Source organism: Rhea pennata, unplaced genomic scaffold (genome assembly GCF_028389875.1).
Source record: "Rhea pennata isolate bPtePen1 unplaced genomic scaffold, bPtePen1.pri scaffold_47, whole genome shotgun sequence".
Lineage (NCBI taxonomy): Eukaryota > Metazoa > Chordata > Aves > Rheiformes > Rheidae > Rhea > Rhea pennata.
The window spans coordinates 100,615-119,364 of record NW_026907686.1 but is presented as its reverse complement, the minus strand read 5'-3'; the positions used below and the strand labels follow the sequence as shown (position 1 = coordinate 119,364).

Sequence of the window (18,750 nt, the reverse complement as noted above, 5' to 3'; positions counted from 1 at the left end):
TGCTAGTGGGACTCTCCCGGTAACATTTCCCTTTGTAGTTTTCAGTCATAGAAGCACAGAGAGGGCACTCACCTTAGTAGTGCCCATGGCAGCAGGTGGGCCCGGGATCTCTCACCAGGACTGCGACAGTTCCAGATACTGGGACCTCTGCTGGCTTTCCTCTGCCGTACGGACCCGCTTCCGTTTATTTGCAACTGGAACCAATGGCTGAAGGGGCTTAGCAGCCCCCAAATCCTCTATGTCTCCAATCTGGGAGCTCGGTGTTCCCCCCTGGTGCTGGTTAGCAAGGACCTGAGAGAAACGACAGCAGGAAGTTTTGGGTGCTGAGGACACAGTATCAGCAAGAGAGGCCCATCAGCACAGCCAGCTCCTTTCTCTCACTCTTATTGCCTGTCTCTTGCCTTCAGAAGTGAAGAGCTCATTCATTTTCTTTTGTCTGTGCACTCCCCGGAGTCTTCTAGCTTGCGAGACATGGAATAGTTCTCTGAGATCAGCTCAAACAGCTCTCAATCAGGCATGTTGGCAGCCTGAAAAAAGGAACAAGGGGAAAAAAATCACTATCAGGAACCTAATGATCAAACCTCATTGCTATTAATACATGGAACATTTAAACCAATTGATATGGCTGTCTTTATGAGGAGTTTGTGAGCAATCTCTGCTCCAGTTGCCAACACGACCTATGGAACATAGAGATCACGGACATGAGGTCTGCATCAAAACTCCTGCTGTGAATGCAATACTTTGAAATGATGTTGTACGGCAAACTCTTAGTGGGCCCAGCTCTGTAGTGCCAGATGCAAAATACAAAGGGGAAGTGCTCCCAATAAACTCCCAAGCAGAGCAGTCGCTCCGGCTTTTCATCTCTCCTGCTCCCCGGTTTGAGGCTCTGTTTTCTGGCATTGTCTCTGCTCTTGCTGGTTATTTTAAAGCTAATCTCTTCTGGCCTCCTCAGAAAAGATTCTGCAGGCAAATGGTTCTGCCATCCTCTGTCTCAGTGAGTGGCTCTAGAGAAAGTCCTTGGTGCAAGAGGGCCACCACGCTACCTCTGTGAAAGAGGTGACTGGAGGACAACGCTTACCCACAATTAAGCGGTAACAGCTGACAAAAGTGCTGTAACAACACGTCTGGTGCTAAAAGACCCTAAAGAGCAGCCCTAGAGAATCAAAGAGGCAGAAATTACATACAAACAGCCATCAGAGGCACAACGGACCAACCATTCTCGACAAAGTCCATCCTCCCTACAGTGTTAGGGTAGCTTTGACCTTCTCTGGCCCCTACCTGGGAAGACAAACATGCAGCGGATGCATATCCTGCAAACCCTACACTCACCTTGCTCTACAGTACATCCAACCAGTAATCAGCCACCTTGGCTACAGAGGCAGAGACCTCCTCCAGTGTGGTGCCTTTCAGAAAGGCCTCAAATACAGAAGACTGGAATATCTTCACCAGCTGCAGCTCTCCCCATCGCTTCACCTCAAACCCTTTCAGTTCAGCCAAGGATCCATCTTCATTGAAGACTGCATACCTAGGATATAGACCAGCTTTTGCACAAGCTCTGTGCCAAGGAACACATCTCCCAGGATGCTGCTTACTACCCTCCTGCCAAAGTACTTCTAGTATTGCCAAACCAGGCAGCCACCAGGTAAATTAATCCAAGCTGTGGGGCTCTGGACTACCATGATCTAGGCATATTTACACAGCTAGAGACAACAACATCATGAACTACTTCACCTCCAGCTGCAAAAGCACATCAGCCTCTGCCCCCAATTTGCCAGTACTAACTGGCAAAATGTTCTTAAATGCACACAAATAAAGGGCAAGAAGTGAGAGTCAGGGTGAGAGGAGTAGAGAAGTGGAGTGAAATACTAGGAAAAGCCTTATACAGGAGAATGAAGCTTTGTTTGGAAAACAGGAGGGGACGCTGGCAAAATGGACTCAGAGGAAACCGGACATTGCTATCGAAACAACTATGACAACACACTGCCCTCTTTTCTTCTGTCATGTTTCTTGGATTTCACATGCCTGCCAATTATTTGTATGGCTCAATACAACCATCACAGGAAGCTTCAGTGGAACAGAGGTGAGACTCAAGCGTACATACTTTGTCACCCCTCCTCCAGGCAGTCTTTTCTTCCTCAGCTGGCAGCGGTACCTGCCAGCCAGCTCCACACTACTGCTCTTTCCACTTGCAGAGTGAGCAAGAAATAAGTGCACTTGCTGACATCCCAAGAATCACAGGAAAAAATCAAGGGCCCCTGAGATAAAGACTCCTATGAGCAGAGTTCATTCAGTGCTTGACATCCTCTTGACTTCTGCGATAGACTCCCTTGGCATGCAAAGGCACTCACAGTGGATGCTGGAGTTCATCCAACAGAGACATTCAAGCAGAAACAAACATAGTCTTGTACGAACAGAGAGTGCTGGAGGACAGTGACAGTATTTTCTGAACCCAGACCCAGGTCTGTGGGCAGTCCTCTCGTGATTGCTCGTGCTCGTATTTAAGCAGGCTGCATGAGAAAGTCAGTGAAGTCAAGTGCAATTGCTTTTCTATGCCATGATGACACTGGCAAGATCCACTCCTTCCCCTAGATGGGGATTAAAGTGGAAACCTCTGGGAAAAGTATTACTAGAGGTCTGTAAACTTGAGAGAGGGACAGACAGAGATTAGTGAATTTAAAGAGAAAAGATAGAAAGAAAAATCAAAGTTTGCCTCTGCATCTCAGAACCAAACAGGGAGACCATGACTAATCAGAAAATTTGAGAAGTGCTGTTTTACTGTTATCTTCAGAAATTTACTGTCAGATGTGTCAATTAAGGCCAGGGCATAGCTGGATTCAAAGACTGATCTCATGCAAGGAACTTGCTGTTTAAAGGCAGCATGATCTCGGTGGTATGCAGCAACAAGCAAACCAAACATGCTGCCAGCTCCAGAGGACTGGCAACACGGGGCAAGGACTAACACGCCTCAAATGTAGTCAAGGAAAAGGACCCTCAAGCCCTTCCCTTGGGGAAGTGGTGATTTTTCAAGCTTTGAACTCTTACCTTTTCTTCAGCTTCTTGCCCTCCTCCTTGGACGCTGAGAGGATCATGGCCAAGTAGGGCCCATCCACTTCAAAGAAGATGCTGTTCTCTGAGCGTGTGACATAGGTGAGAGAGGCTGGGTCCGCCAGCTCCTAGTACTCATCATTTGTGAAGCCTTCCTGCCGGCACAGCCCCAACAGAATAGCCTCACTCAATAGCTCGGCTGATTATACGAGCAGATAGCCCCCAGATACATCATCCTGTCTGAAGGGATCACTGACGGCCTTTGTTCCTTCCGGATGATGGGAAAGATCAATCCCTGCTCTCCTGAGGGAGCATAACTTACCCTATCTTAGCAGAGAATAAAGTATCCTGATTCCTTGTGACCAAGCAACTCCTTGGAAACCTACAGAACAATTTAGCAGGTAGGACTCAAACATGAGACCTGAAGAAAAGTGCAGGAGACTCTAAAGTCACTTCTTTTGGCTCATAGCTATAAATGTCTGAGCAAGCAGAGCACGGGACCTTGTTGTCTTGACTCCTACTGCTTCTGGCAGTCTATGTACAGAAGCAGACACCAACCCTGGTCTCTTACACTATACCCTCTCTGCTATATCAGAGTCTCTCCTTCCACTCAAACGCCGGTTTGAGCTATGGGCTGTGCAGGGCAGAGAGTAGCTGTGTAGCAAGCAAAGCTGTCAGCCCCAACGTCCTGCTCATTACACAGGGGACCAGAGACAAAAGACAGGCTGTCCTCTGGGCTGAAGCCAACTCCGAGAACAAAGATGCATACTCCACTGCCAGTAGAGCTACTCCCTTCACAAGAACTGCCTGATTGGCTTGCAGGCCTACAGAAGGCTAAAACATTTTCTTCCCTTTCACTGTTTTTACCAGACTGTACAGCTGGCTGGTACAGATGCCAGACTCACCTTCACGGGGATGTTCAGCATGGCACCTGGGTAGCAGATTGTCACCTTTGGCTTCTTTGCATTGGTTGACTCGATGACAAAGTTTTCCGGGAAGCTGTTGGGAAGGACACACCAAATCCCATCTCTATCCAGTTCTAGAGGTCTCCTAAGAACGGAAGAAAAAAAAATCACCATCAGGAAGAGATTGGAAAATATGCCAAAGAACTGTTCTCTGTCCACAAGTCAGGCAGAGGCAGTGTCCTTTCTGCAAAGGAAGTCCTAGTCATACAACACCAGTTGCATTAATAAGCCATGGCAATGTCAGAAACCTGAATCTCCAGAACACCAGAGCTTCCACTGATTAATCCCACATCTATCCCACTGCCCCACTTCTCTGCCGGTCAAATTCTGCCCTTACCCATCTGCTCACACTACATACAGGAGAACCTTTCTTCCTCAGCTCAGCACATACTCACCCAAACTGCTCAATCAGCTCCCTAGCCTGTGTGATCATATTTGCTCCAGTGAAGCACACAATCCCAGCCATTTCCATGGAGTACCAGCAAGCTCTGTGAATGGAGGAGGGACAGTCAAAAGGCTGCAGTGCTACCTCTTAAGTACAGCTGCGGGGAAGCGCATCAGGTCGTACAGAAAATAAAGTCTCAGGGCAAAAAAGACAATCACAGCAGCCCTCAGGAGATCATTTTCCTTTTCCTTCCCTGTGATACTTCAGGAAACCACACACCCTGAAGAATCACCTATAGACAAACCCTGCCATCCATTGTCAGTGCTACAGGGCCTTGTTTAGCAAAAGTCCCTGCTAAGGGGACTAATAAATAAGAAGTCATTAATAGGAACAAAAAAAAAGTGTTACAGGGATCACCTATCATCCCCCTTGTGCTTCGGAAGCACGTTAACAAGGTGAGAGCCTCACTAGAACAGCTCTGGTTTACAATGCTCTTTGCTGGAGGACTTCAGCAACGACCACAGGTGAGACTCACCCTTTACGCATGACATAGCCATAGAAAGAACTGAGGACACACTTGTGTGCCAGCTGCAGGGAGTCATAGAGGATTTCCATATTCTTGCAGTGCTTCACTTCAGAGGCTTCGCCTGTCTCCACAGCCGCAGACAGCTTTTTCTTCCACACCTGATGGCAAGAGGCAGAGTCAGGACAACCCTACATTCCACTACAGGCAGTACCAATAGCCAGATATTCCCCCCACCTCAATCCTAATATGACACTGTGATCCTAGAACAATATCAGTTATGAAGATAATTCCTCTTTCTTTCTGCACTTTCTTTTGCATTTCAGGGGGAAGCGTTGGGCATAGGCATTATGCTATATTAGGGAAGAGTCTTGCAGCATCAACTGTAACTCACACCCATAGTTAGAATTACCTAATCCCAGCAGAACTGCCATCCTACATCAATTCTGTCACACCACGTATTGTGCTGGCAAGAACTAAATGCTTGCAGCAAGAGATTAGATCGAGACAAACAGCAGAACCATTTCTGCAGAAAAGGCCTCCCAGCCACCTCCATGATTCACGACAGAACTAGCAATAATTGCAAAGCAAATGGCTCTTTATTAAACTCTTCCAGAGACAGAGTCCCAGCGTCTTGTCATTTCTTTCAACATATTAGCAACTACATTTCAGGCTCCTCCCTCTGCCACAAGACTCCAAACATTTGAGAACTGGAACATGCTGCTTCTTTCTCCTAGAATCAATCACTTCTTAGCCTAAGATCAATTGTTTCTCTGCTTGTCTCATCTTTCTCTTTGAAAACACTGAACACAAACCAGATCACAAAATAGTTGAGCTGAGGATTTTCTAGATCCAGTAAAAGCCAAAAAAAAACCCCAGCTGTTTTCTTTCCTAGCACTGAAAGTGATTGCATCAGAGAGCTAGGAACCACTGTGGCAGCAGCTGTTTAGGATTCAGCAGGGGAAAAACCTGCACTTGCACCAGAGCTGTCAGGAAAGCTAATATTTCTTACTGACCATACAGATTGAACAAAATGATCCTTTAGGGTTCAAGTTTTCAGTGAGAGGTGAGGACCTTCTAGCTTTGGCAGCACAAATAAAACAGAAATTCAAGCCCAGCACCTCATGCAGCCCCTTGAACTCACAGCGACGGTCTCTGAAAGCTCGTACAGTGTCTACATAGAAAGAGTTCTCTCGCTGGCAGATGGTGGTGACACGCTCCTCCACCTTGGTGACGTGGATCTGCTCATAAGCCTTGCAGCAATAATCTAGTAAAGGGAATAAATAGAGAAAGCCTTCTCAGAGATCAGTGTCCCACTATGGATGGGAAGGATGAACACAATGGCATCGGGCAAACCACACAGATCCACAGATCTGAAGCTTTCAAGGCACCAGTCTGAGAAAAATTCCATCAATGCAAATAAACATCATACCTAGGAAAGCAAGGAAGCAGACCTGCTACAAAGGCAAGGGGAAGAAGATACTAATGTGGGGAGAAACAGCACCTCTCTAGAGAGATGCAGAGGTGTGTGTGGGAAATAAATTGCCCATGAGGGCTCATCCACAAATTCAGGCTCTGCTCAGAGCCCCCACTAGCTAGATGCTTCTGCTGAGCAGTACCACTTTAGGAGCAAAAAGTGAAAGGATATCGACACATGTGTTTCACTGACATGCTTAATGAGTGCTCATTAAAGAACAACAAAAAACCCCAAACAAAATATCACCTTCCATGTGTCTCAGCTCAAATACATGACTCTCAGTGAGAAAAGAGAAACACTGAGACAAAAAACAGCACTTGCCTTCTCCTCAAAAAACGTACAGGAATTGGTTGGGATCCTAGGGGAAAACTGTTGCAGCATGAAACTGAGATCAAATTCAGTCTGAGCCAGCACGAACTAAGTAGCCCCAGACCTGAGAGACAAGTAATTAATGATGTGTTTGTAGTCTAGGCACCAAAAACCTGCTCCAGATAATGCCATTTATTTTCACCTGCCAGTTGCTTCTTCTCATACTTGGCCTGCTCTTCACGGCAAAGCTCGTGGAACGCCCGGGGTGCTCCATCTGGATACAGAGGAGGAAACTTCTCAGGCTCCAGTCGTTGCTGGATGCGGTGATACTCGCTGCGGCTTGCAGGCACTGCAAAGGAACAGCAACTAGGAGCTTTCCAGGGGAGGAACAGGAAGTGGTCTCTGTGTCTTCAGCTCACGCTGCAAGCTCTATCCATGCTGCAGTGCAACAGGGAACTTGACAAAGCAGACAGCAGAATTACACTTACTGAATTCTCCTCTCCACTGCCAAGTCATCCGGCGCTGACGATTAGCACCTGGCTTGCTGAAGTCACAGGAAGCACACATGGCCTCATCCACCATTGCTGAGGGCTGGACACAGGTCAGACACACCCATGTTAGAGAAAACAGAACTGTCTCCAGTGACATATGCCAGAAGGAATCGATGTTGGGTACTAGAAGAACACAAATGTGAACATCACAGAGGTGATGTCCAGTAAGTTTTCCTTTCTAGAAGCTTTTCAGAACACAAGTTACAGCAAAAACAATGACTATTCTTTGGAAGAAGCCAGCTAAAGCTATTGCTCTACCTTGGACAGACCTTTCGGCTCTGTACACCTGGCAACTGTAACAGCCTGACTGGATTTGAAACCGAGCCTTATTTTATCCCCCTGTCCAGGGCAGAAAGTTTATTGTTTGCCGCTAAGGGGATCAAATCGGAGGGACCTCCTAGACCATCTGCAAGACAAAACAGAAGACACCTTCCTGACTGGACTGAGGTTACCCACCTGCAACCTGTTGGTCAGAATGATGTTGGGGTACATGGCCCCTACATCTAAATGGTAGATAAGGGGGCATTCAATTCCGTTAGGAACATCCTTCAAGGAATTCAGCTTGACTTTGATTTCATCACAAGCCTGCGGGGAGATGTAAAAAAGTAAAATTCAAACAAGAAGGAACTAATGATGCAGTCACATACGCACTATATTTGGTCCTTTACTTCCAACATGCACAGAGACACCTGCCACTGATTCTGGGGAACAGAGGAAGAGTATGAAGAACTAAAGGAACAGGATTAAGAAGAGTGGCAGCGGCGAGTCTTCTTTAGCCACCAATCTTTAAGGTTTTCTTTTGGACCTCCAAGGTAGGTTTCATCTACACTGCAAATGTCTACAGATAAGTTTCTCCTGTCTCTCTCCATGGAGTATAAAATGAGTCTAAACAGGCATCTTTAACATGTGGTGTCTCACCAGACATATTCAGGATGAGAAAAATCAGCCTTGCCTCCAGCCTATGCCAGTTCTTTATTAATATGGGAAATAAGGCACAGATGGACATGGGGCAGAACTCAAAGCTGAAGAAAGTTGTTATACAACACCAATATGTGTGCACAGGACCCAGGCTTGCCTAAAGAAATGTGCTGCAACTCCACCCTCACAGTTCTGCTCTCCTTGGAAAGCCCAGTCATGCCTCTGGCCCTGCAGGCTGAGGCAGGACAACAGACCTCCTGGAAGTTGGTGACTTGATCCAACGGCAAACCTTCTTCCTCTTCGACAGCATGCCGGAGCATCTTCTCCACATGCTGCACCCGGAAGTTAAAGGCAGCAGGATTCTGCAAGGATACAGGAATGATACCGAGACCTCTTCTAGCCCTGACACCCATCCTCACACACTGCCCAGGGAAGGGGGACAGGGGGTGACAGCTTCTGCAAGATTATCCATGCTCCAGCGTAGCTTCGGCGATCTTTGAAAACAGGCTCACTACTTAGCAGAGCATGTCTCAGTATGGGTAGAGAGCAATTCATCTCATCTGAAGGGCAGATGGCTGAAACAGGTCAGCTGAATGGCATCTTGAAATGCCCCTTCGTTCACTGATCAGCTCCAATGTGAGCAGGCAGATAATGTTGGCCAATTAGCTGGCCTGACCTCCACAGCCAACTTGAGAGCTCTCTAGAACTGAAGGACGGTGGCTTTCTGCTAAGAACCCTACAACTCACAAAAGCCTACACCACTGGCACTAAGGCAAAACACAAAGCAGAGAAGAGATGGTGGCTGCTCCCCGGCCCTTGGAGTTCTCCTGCAAAGGAGGCTATATAGGGCAGCTAATAAGAAGAGAAGATTGCATGCATGTTCCAGAGTGCAACACTTACGGGGCTGACCTAGCAGTCAGCTGCTCACACATCTAAGGCTCTAAGGGGCCAAGGATTTAGATTTAAGGTCCTTCTAAATTCACAGTGCACGTTCCCTTAAGATCATTCACGAGATTAAGGCCACTAAAATAAGCAGCACTGAGGTGTGGTGTATCACACAGCAAAGAGAGAAGTTGCCTCTAAAACTTATAATCTAGACAGTAGCACCAACCAGAAACAGGTAAAAGAGGCCAAAAGAAGCTTGGCTTGAGTGGGAGAAGGACAAAGATATAATCCTGATGAGACAAAAACAGAGTCATCTCTGCCAACAACCACTGGCTGAAAGAAAATTAACCCCCCCCCCCAAAAAAAACGCTCAACCAACCAATAAACAAAGTAAACAAACCCACACAACAGCAATGAACCACTCTCCTTGCTGTAACACTGTCTTTACCCTATAGCCAGTCTGAGGTCATGAAGAGCAACTTCTCCAACCCTTCCCACCTAAACTCTAAGCAGGTTCATGCACTCAAGCCATAAATTAGGTATCCAAGTTTTATAACAGGTATTGCTATTGGGTATCCGCCAAAAGAACAGAGGATGGTAATTCCAGTTGGAGGGTTATTCCCTACTGCCATGTTCTCCAGAAAGAAGAGAAAGAGCATCATTGCATTACCATTTTAAAGCCTCTGTCACAACACCTTGATTGTGTCCTTACCTTTTTAAAGCGCAAGGGATGTCACTGCGAAAAACCCTGGGTTCCAGAGCTTCCACCTGGCCTCCTACATACGTCTCCGAGTCCAGCACGTGGCCATCATCTGTAAGTTTGCTGAACTCCTGCTCCTGCTTGTTGCGAAAGAGGATGTTGGCGTGATAGGCCTGAACCATCAGCAATGCCTCACACAGTGTCCCAGAACCTTTTCTTAACACCTGTAAAAGACAGACATCAAAAACTGGACTTAGAAAGAAGCGCTGTAAAGGGTGCTGCTGGAATTAGGCTGGCCTTATCACCCCATCAATGAACTTAAATGTCTGATTTGGTGCCCAACATGATGTGTTTATTCAGGCAGTATTGAAGCCCAAGGCAAGAAGGAGCACAGTAAGGAAACAAAACCAACTCCTTCACTTAGGCTACCCATAACTGGTCTATGGAAAAACAGCTATGACTGCTGTACTGCAGAAAGGAAGCGCATTTGGAGACTACTTTCCCTCCTTTCCTTGGGAAAAACTATCCAAACTGTAGAAATTAGTTCTATTGCCAATGTGTCACTGTTGCGTGAAGCATGCAGCTCTCTGCCCAGAAAAGAAATTGTTTCAGGCATGCACTCACCTCATCAGGCTCCATGGGAAGGATGGTGCACAACGCGAAAATGAAAGGGTGCACATACTTCATATACATGTAATAGGTAGCAACTGCATCAGACACCGAACAGGTGGCCAGAGTCTGTTGAGGAGAAAGACAAATCAATCCCAGTCACATTTAATACAGCAGTTAACACGTACAACGGGAAACAATGAAAGGTTGAAATCAGCAGGAAGATGCAAAAGGTATATTTCTGCACACAAACATCCCAGCATGTAAAGAGTTATCAGTTGGCTTAAGACGACATTCTGCTTTAACCTGAATTACATAAGCCAGCTCCGAATTAGCAGAAATGGGGAAGATGAGCTCACTGCCACATATCTGCACAGATGCCACTCTGGAGTGGTCAGGAGGCCACTCTTGGCCTACAGAGATCTCCAGGGCTTTGGCAGAAACCTCATTAAGGTGTCTCCTGGACACTAGCAAAGTACTGCTCCATTGCAATGCCCAGAGTACTACCGTTTTGCAGAAGTGTAAATAACACAAATATACAGTGCAACGCCAATGCCAGAAACACATCAAGGAAATTCTATTCTTCCCTAAGCTTAAGTTCTTTCAGGTGTCTGAAATTCAGCAAGATATACTGACAACTTCTCAAAGACACTGCATTAACTTAAAGGATTTCACAAAGCTCTAACTCAAAGGTTCACTAATACTGCAGATGCCCAGAGATACAGCACCGGGTGGGAATACCTGAGGCTCCTCTGTAGCCGTCCGGCACATCTCTTCAGGGTCCAGCTCCACTGCATCATAACCCAGTTTTGCTTTCGCTGCTGCTTTCAGGTTGTGACTTCCCACTGGCAGGTAACTCTCTCTCTTCACCCACCTAGACAGAATAATGAAAATGCCAGTCTACGAAGAGACAGCCCTGCACTTCAGAAAGGGCTGCTACGTACAAAAAGATCTGCATTACTCTAACAGGGAAAGGTGAGAGCAGAACATCCAAGTGCAGTGGAATAAGAAGCTGCACAGCTTTAGACAGTCTGCATATCTACCCATGCTCTTAAATCCTGACTCGTACAAATTCTGCTATTCAAATCATTTCTATTGCTCAGATTTTTCTCAACCCTCATACTTCAGAGACTTCAAAGATAAACATTTAAACACAGGAGGAGGTATCAGCAGGACTGCAAAGAGAGGCAGTTGTTTTCCAGAGTCTGGACACTGGTCCAATGTGAAAAAACATTCAAGTCACAACTGCCAGGACAGACAGCCCTCTCCTGTACACACACACACACACACACACACACACACACACACACACACACACCCTTTCTTTTCCTCTCTGTGCTAGGCAGGCTTTTGGGTTAGAATATGGCCCTGTGCCCACTACAATGGTTTGGTCTTATCCTGTCCTTTTACCTGCTATCCAGGACAGTTCTCAAACTCCCAATGACAGCCACCAGCAGACTGTATAAACAGAGTTAGTCGTTCAGGCTAGTGTGGGCAAGATGTAACTTCTGTACATAATGGCACACAACGGAGTACCGAGTAGAAGCAGCACAACCAAAGATGGGGGTGCTAGTCCTTTCCTAGTAAGATGTAACTCATGATAGCAGTGCACAGAGATGGAAAAGGGACAGTATTCAAATACATCAACTGTAGGCATTTTATACAAATTTAACAGATAAAGATGCAGTTATACGGTACAGACGCAGCATTCGGTACCTCAGACAATCCATGTGGATGCACTGCGGGGCTTTGTACTCTCCCTGGCTGCCCTTCTGAAATCCAATCTCCTGATACATATTAATTCCATGAGCTGCTGCTCTTGCTTCCACAAAAGGCCTGAGGAGAGAGACAATGCAGAAGAGAAGAAACAAAGCAGTCCCTTTCCTCCACCCCATCCCCACCCCAAGGGTTTCAGAATTGCTTTCTTGTAAGCTACTTAATGAGGAATTTTTCTTGTGAATTCTCCTTTGCTCCAGACCTTACCCGTGAGAGCTGGCCACAGGGAAAACTCCCTGTAGGGCAGAGCTACTGCAAGAAGGAAGCTGCTTGCTTACATCCTATACCAGGAGGCAGAACATTATGATCGAGTTTCCCTCGCTCCCCAAAGGCTTGGCTGCTCTGGTCTCCCTATTGTTCTGCAGTTCTCTTTTGACACTTTGCCTGTTCTCCAGTTACTGAGGTCATCAGTGTACAAACATTGCCAAATCAACAACAATCTAGAAGTAGCTCAGCAATCCCTGGACCAACTGATGAGACTCTATAGAAGTTTGTATTTCAAAGCCAATAAACATAGCTCTGCTCAGGAAAAAAAAAAAAAAAGTTCTGAATTCCACCTCCCCCTCTTCGACAGTCCTCTGCAGGCTGGCGACCCAATATTCAGCCCAGCACTCCAGATAAAGAGCACATAATCAAGATGTAAACAGGTTCCCAAACTGGCTGGATAGTCTGCGTAGATAAGAACGCATGTGGCCGCTATGTGACCTCCAGACAAAGGACATACAGGCTGGTACCCAATCTCACCTCATGGCCTAGACAACATTTCCTTTTAGAAACCAGGTTAGCTTTCATTCCTGATCTTACCAGTCAAAGAAGTCTCCATCGTATGTGACAATGATAGTAGGTTTGGTCTCCTGGACATGTTCAAACCGCCTCTGCATTAAATGAGCCTAGTATGCAACAGAGGATTAAAAAAAAAAAAAAAACCCCAAAACAAAAAACGTCTCCCCCACAAACACAAACACTCAGCAAATTCACCTCCTGCAGGCAGGCACTGGATATAATACAACTGATGGAGTCCTTCCCCTCTGCTCTTGACCTAGCTAGAACCCGATCTGCCTCATCATCACACCATGAAATGAAAGCATCACCAGCACCGTGACTGTCTGCTGTGCTCCCCAAAGATACACTCTATTGGGTGATAAGCTCTCTTTGGCCTACAAGAGACCAAGGCAGATAAAAAGCAGCCTGATTTCCCAAGTAGAACCTACTTACCTCATCTGGTTCATTAGACACAGGATGGACCCTCACACTCCGGCTTCGGAGTAAATTCAAAGTCCTCAATATCCTCACAGACAATCTCCTTGTTTGTGATCAGATAGCCCTAGAGAGTTGACAAAGGAAGAGTTACTGAGGACTCAGATCCCTGCTACACCAGGGACACGTTCCTGAACAACCGGAACACACTGCCTAAAGGATGAAATAGTCTTCCATCGATGCGATAATCCTTGCACAGCTTGATAGGTAGAGCTTTTGTCAAGTGGGAACGGCTCTTTGGAGGTCACCTTCTGAACAATTGCTTACAATCAACTAAGGGTGCCAAAAGGGAGACAACTTAAGGACTATACTCTCCAAATTACTACTGCCCCTCAAAGGGGCACCAGTAGCCTTACCTGGGTTCTCCAACATACAAAACGAGGAAATCCTTATGCATCATTCAGACTAGACTTCAATTTTATTTCCACAGCCATTACATATAGACCAAGCAACTAGCAACAAAGCAAGCCAGGGACCAGACCGCCAAAGGTGACATGCTCGTTTGCTGTCTAGCATTTTGCTCCAAAGCATGAAGAAAAGAACTGTTGTTCCATTACCTGCCCATCAACCACGTAGGAGATCATCATGATCCGGTCTGCCTCTGCATCAGGAAACTTCAAAGGGAGTTTGGTAGTTTCAATGTCAAAGGCGAGAACAACCGGATCCTGAATATGACCAAATACATTAAACTCAAATCAGCTTTAGAGTATGATTTAACGAGCAGTTCTCATTTACCTAAGTAGGTTTATGCACATCTCAGACGCAGCAGGCTTGACTGTAGGAGACAAGGTAGCAACAGTGGTACCCACTGATAACCAAACAGCAAAATTCATTAACAGGAGAGAACGGAGTAACAAAAGCTTCTCTTTAATGCAACAACCCCCTTCGAGAAAGAGAGTCATCAGGATTGACAGCACGTGAGGAAACATTGCGCAGGCAAAAAACACTTATTACCTCTATGCTTTTATAAGAGAGGTTTCTTATGGCATTGGATTTATAAAGCATAACAACGAGTTTAAGAATAGTTGGGCACCCCAGGAATCACCTGGAACAAAAAATGTACACCTCTCAGTGGGGCAGGGAGTGCTCACTTCACTAGATTCCTCTTCCTTTGAAATGGTTCAACTGAAATCAGACATCAGGTGTAGGAAACCAAAGAGAAAATTGGAATTCTCATTTGTACTTTTTAGTCTGTGTGACTAGGGGAATCCTAAGAAGCCCATGGGCCAACCATCCTAAGGAGACCTCTTTCCTTGACAGCATAGACGTATAGACATCGCTCGCCTGGTCTCGCTCTCTGTTTTTCCTCACAGCAGGAGAGATCTCTTTCCGCACCTTCACCAAGTCATCCACCACGTGGAAGGATAACTTAATGTAGTTCTGCTTAAGACCCACCAAGCGATTTGGCTACGAAGCAACAAGACAGTGCCAGCTAAGGGTGGAAAAGAGTAATGAGGGAAAGGGGAAGACTGCTAACAGTAAGAAAGCGCTGGAAATGCAAATTATACTGGCACACGTGGAAGAACTGGCCAAAGAAGAGGTAGTAATTGGATGGAAAGACTAGGAGTGAGAAGAGATGCTAGCAAGCATGTAAGACAGCGAAGAACATATGAGCTATGCCACTTCACACCAAGGGCCATCTTGTCTTGTTGTCTGTTTCCAAGTGCAATCACCAGTACACACCCAAGAAAGAGTAAATGTATACTATCCCCCTCTGCCACAACACTCTTAATCTCCAAGCATTTCTAGCTCAGGAAGTTTCTTGAGCATCCTGTGAAAAAGACTATGTGCTGGAGCAGAACATATACTTTATTTACTATTACTATAATAAGCAATTACTATCAATAAGCAATAATTAGCCTATTCATGACATGCAATGCAAACAGTGCTTGAAGATTAAAGGTAAGCATACTGCTTCCCTTTACTGCTTAGCCCCTTTCTACTCCACTTGAGCTCGAAAGAAAGAAAGAAAGAAAGAAAGAAAGAAAGATTAGGGTTATACAATAGTACAGCAGGCAGAGGAATACTGACCAGATCCAAATCTTCTTTGGGGACAGTTCCCAGCTTTGAAATGTTCCCTTGAAACTTCTTGGAGAGGAAGGATGACACTTCTCGTTCACAGCCCTGCAAAGAAACTGGAGAATGAGCAACAAAGCCAGACACTTCTCCAGAGGAGAAGACAAGCTCACAAGAGGTTCTGACACTAGTGTCCTCAATTGTGAGGGGAGGACACGAGGCTGTCCTGAAATCCTGGCCGTCTGGAAATCTGTTCCTTCACACTGGGGCTCTCTTTGATGGTCAATTCACAGCACCGTCAGAACAAACCTAGTTTTGCAGCACGAGCAGGAACAAGACGAGATGAGAGGGGAAATTTACCCCTGTTTGGGCTTAGAAGAAGTGAAATAGGCTCCAGAGATCAATTTTAGGACAAAAAAAGAACAGGAAAAATATGACAGCTCCTTGAAGGGATAATTCATCACATAACAAACCAACCTCCCTCTAAGAAACCTTAGTGGAGCCACCATACTGATACAGCTGCTTCCCATCTCAGGTCTTCTCTAACAGCTCTGACAAAACCACCAACAGAAGCACTGGAGCTGGATTTTTCTCCTACCAACCCAAGAAGATGGTCGGTCACAAGGCCTCTCAGCTGACTGGGGGACCCTTCAAGTCAAACCTGCCCTTGTCTCTGGGACCTCGGCCACTAGTTTACTCAAGACCCCGCTTGCCAGTGCGCAGCTTCCAAGTCCATACTCGCCTTCTGGGTAGCGATGTAGAAATACGGATTATAGGGCAGGGCCACCCAGGAGAAATCAAAACCGGTGAACATTGCGCGACCCCGCAGCCAAGGTGAGAAACCAACCCAACGGTTCGCAACGGAAGCAACGGGCACCGCGCTGCCCTTGCTGCGCGTTGCTGGCATTTGTGCGCCACATACACATCCCTGCATCTCTGCAGCACCCACCTTGGCCCCCAAGGGTCCCAGGTGGACCCAGCGTAGGGCAGACAGTGCTGCTGCCTTGTGGGTGATGCCTGGGGCCCAGAACAGCCAAACCGGTGGGGGCAGGCAGGACGCTCAGCCCGGGCACCAGCGCTGCGCTGGAGGAACGGGATGCACCTCGAAGCGGCTCCCATCCTCTGGGATGAAGTAGTCCACAGCGCTCACCAGCCGCCGGTCCTCACCCAGCACCTCCGTCTGCACATGCACATGGCCTGTTACGACACACGACCCCCCCGCCCCCTCCCACCCCAGTCCTACCGGGTGCCTGTCGGTGACACCTCCCCTGCCCCAGTCCTACTGGGTGTCTATTGGTGACACCTCCCCTCACACCCAGGTCCTACCGGGTGCCTGTCGGAGACATCTCCCCCTCTCATCAGTGACATTCGCCCCCCGTCCTACAAGGTGCATGTCGGTGACCCCCCCCATCGTTGTCCCCCCTAGTCCTACCAGGTGCCTGTGGGTGACACCCCCCGCCGGTGACATCCCCCCCCCGGCCCAGTCCTACCGGGTGCATGTTGATGAGCCAGCCCGTGCGCTCGCCAGGCTCCGTGGGCCGCTCGAAGCCGAACAGTGTGTCCAGCCGCTCCGTGCGCTGCGAGCGCTCCAGGCGCTTGAGGGAGGACAGCGAGGAGCCATCGTCCCTGCAGGACGCCGCGCCGCCAGCCGCCGCCCAGTCCCCGCCGCGACCCACCCCCCCCCACACACACACCTCCCGCTGCCGCCTGGCCCCAGTGCTCACTGCCCCCCCCCAGCCGCCGCCGCCGCCGCCGCCCGGCTCCGCGCCGCCCCGCAGCACCATCCCGCCGCGGCCGGAGCAGCCCCGCGCGCTGCCCCCACCTCCCGCGAGCGGGAAGCCTGCCAGCCCCGCCTCCCCAGGGAGAGCACCAATCAGAGAGCGGCACCGCAGCCAATGGTCGCTCTCTTCCTCGACCTCTGCCCCGCAGCAGGGCGGCTGCGCTGGCCACGCCCCTCGCGGCACCTTCCCGGGCAGGCCCCGCCCCCGCCCCGGCTGCCGCTGCCGCGCACGCGCCTGCGCGGCGGTGCCCGGCGCGGCCCGGCCCGGCCCGGCCCGGCCCGGCGTGTGGTGGGGCGGCGGCGCTGCGCGGGAAGCGGCTGCTGCTCCTGAAGCAGCGCTGTCGCATGGGCAGTTGCGTGTCATAAGTTACTCTCTTGAAGGTCAATTCATACAGAGAGTTTGTTAAATCATGTGAACAATTTATTTAATTAAGTAAGCAGCCACAAGCAAAACAGCGCTGGGCGGCCGGGGAGTCTCAGCTCCGCCAACGGCGCGCGCCTCCCTCACACACAGTCCCCCCTTATAGTCTGCGTTGTAATCTCCCGGTGCGTCCCGCGCATGTGTGAGTTGCTGGGGGGGTCGTCTGAAGCTCTCTGGTGGTTGTGGAGAGGAAGGCCGTGGTCTTCTTTTGTCTCTTTATTTTGGTTTGTCTCCTTGTGAGTGATCACAGGGGTTTGATTATCTGTTGTGTTGACTCCCTTTTGGGATGCTGTTCTGTGAGAAAATTACAGGCGCCTGCTTATCCTTTCTTTATCCTTTTACCTTCAAAACCTCTGAGCAGCTTGTTGCTTACTTCAGCTCTTCATAGTCCTGCAAGATAGCTAGGGCCCCGACACTGGTTCCACAAGGGGTCATATAAGCTTTTGTGCTTACCATAATTTATTTGTCTGACACCATGTCTCAACCCTGATTGTTGTAAAACCTCCTCCTCCCCCTCCATCGGCTTATTCCTCCTTCTAAACAATGAACAAAGAGTTACAATTTATTACACAGAGGAAGAAGAGGCGCCGTGCCCCAAAGCCCTGTGTTAGGAGTAGCACAGGCTTTGCTTGGAGCCGGGCGAGAGCGCGGCTGCTGCCGCGTGGGGCAGCGAGAATAGCTGGGCAGCGCTCTCCGCGCCTGGGGAGGCTGTGAAACGCAGCGCAGCCGCATGAGGCAGCCGTGCACGCGGCCGTGTGCCGCGCTGGAGCGCGGTGTTAGTGCGGGCAGCCAGGGCAGTGCGGTGGTGCTAGCGTGTCTCTTCTTTCTCCGTGCCCTCGTCTTGGCGTAGGGAGGCAGAGCGGTTTCTGGCGCAGGCGGAACGGGTGCCTGCGGTGCCCGGCCAGAGCAGAGGGACGCCCGGGGCCGCGCGCTCCTGCGAGTGCAAGGCCGTCGTGGAGCTGGTGCTCGTGCCCCTGGCTCACCACCACACGGCAATGGGCAACGATGCCAGAGCCCTCTACTACCTGCTGGAGAGCGCGGCTGCCTGCTTGCACGTCTCTGACAACTACCTGATGAGTTGTCCTGCGTGCCAGAGGCCACTGCACGTGGAGGCCTCTCGGTGGCCTTGCCTA

General features: G+C 48.7%; 1 pseudogene; it reads right to left on the bottom strand.

Moving 5' to 3' along the window:
- Positions 1-422: 422 nt before the first annotated feature.
- Positions 423-18,349, bottom strand: LOC134154869 (DNA polymerase epsilon catalytic subunit A-like; annotated as a pseudogene).
- Positions 18,350-18,750: the final 401 nt, after the last annotated feature.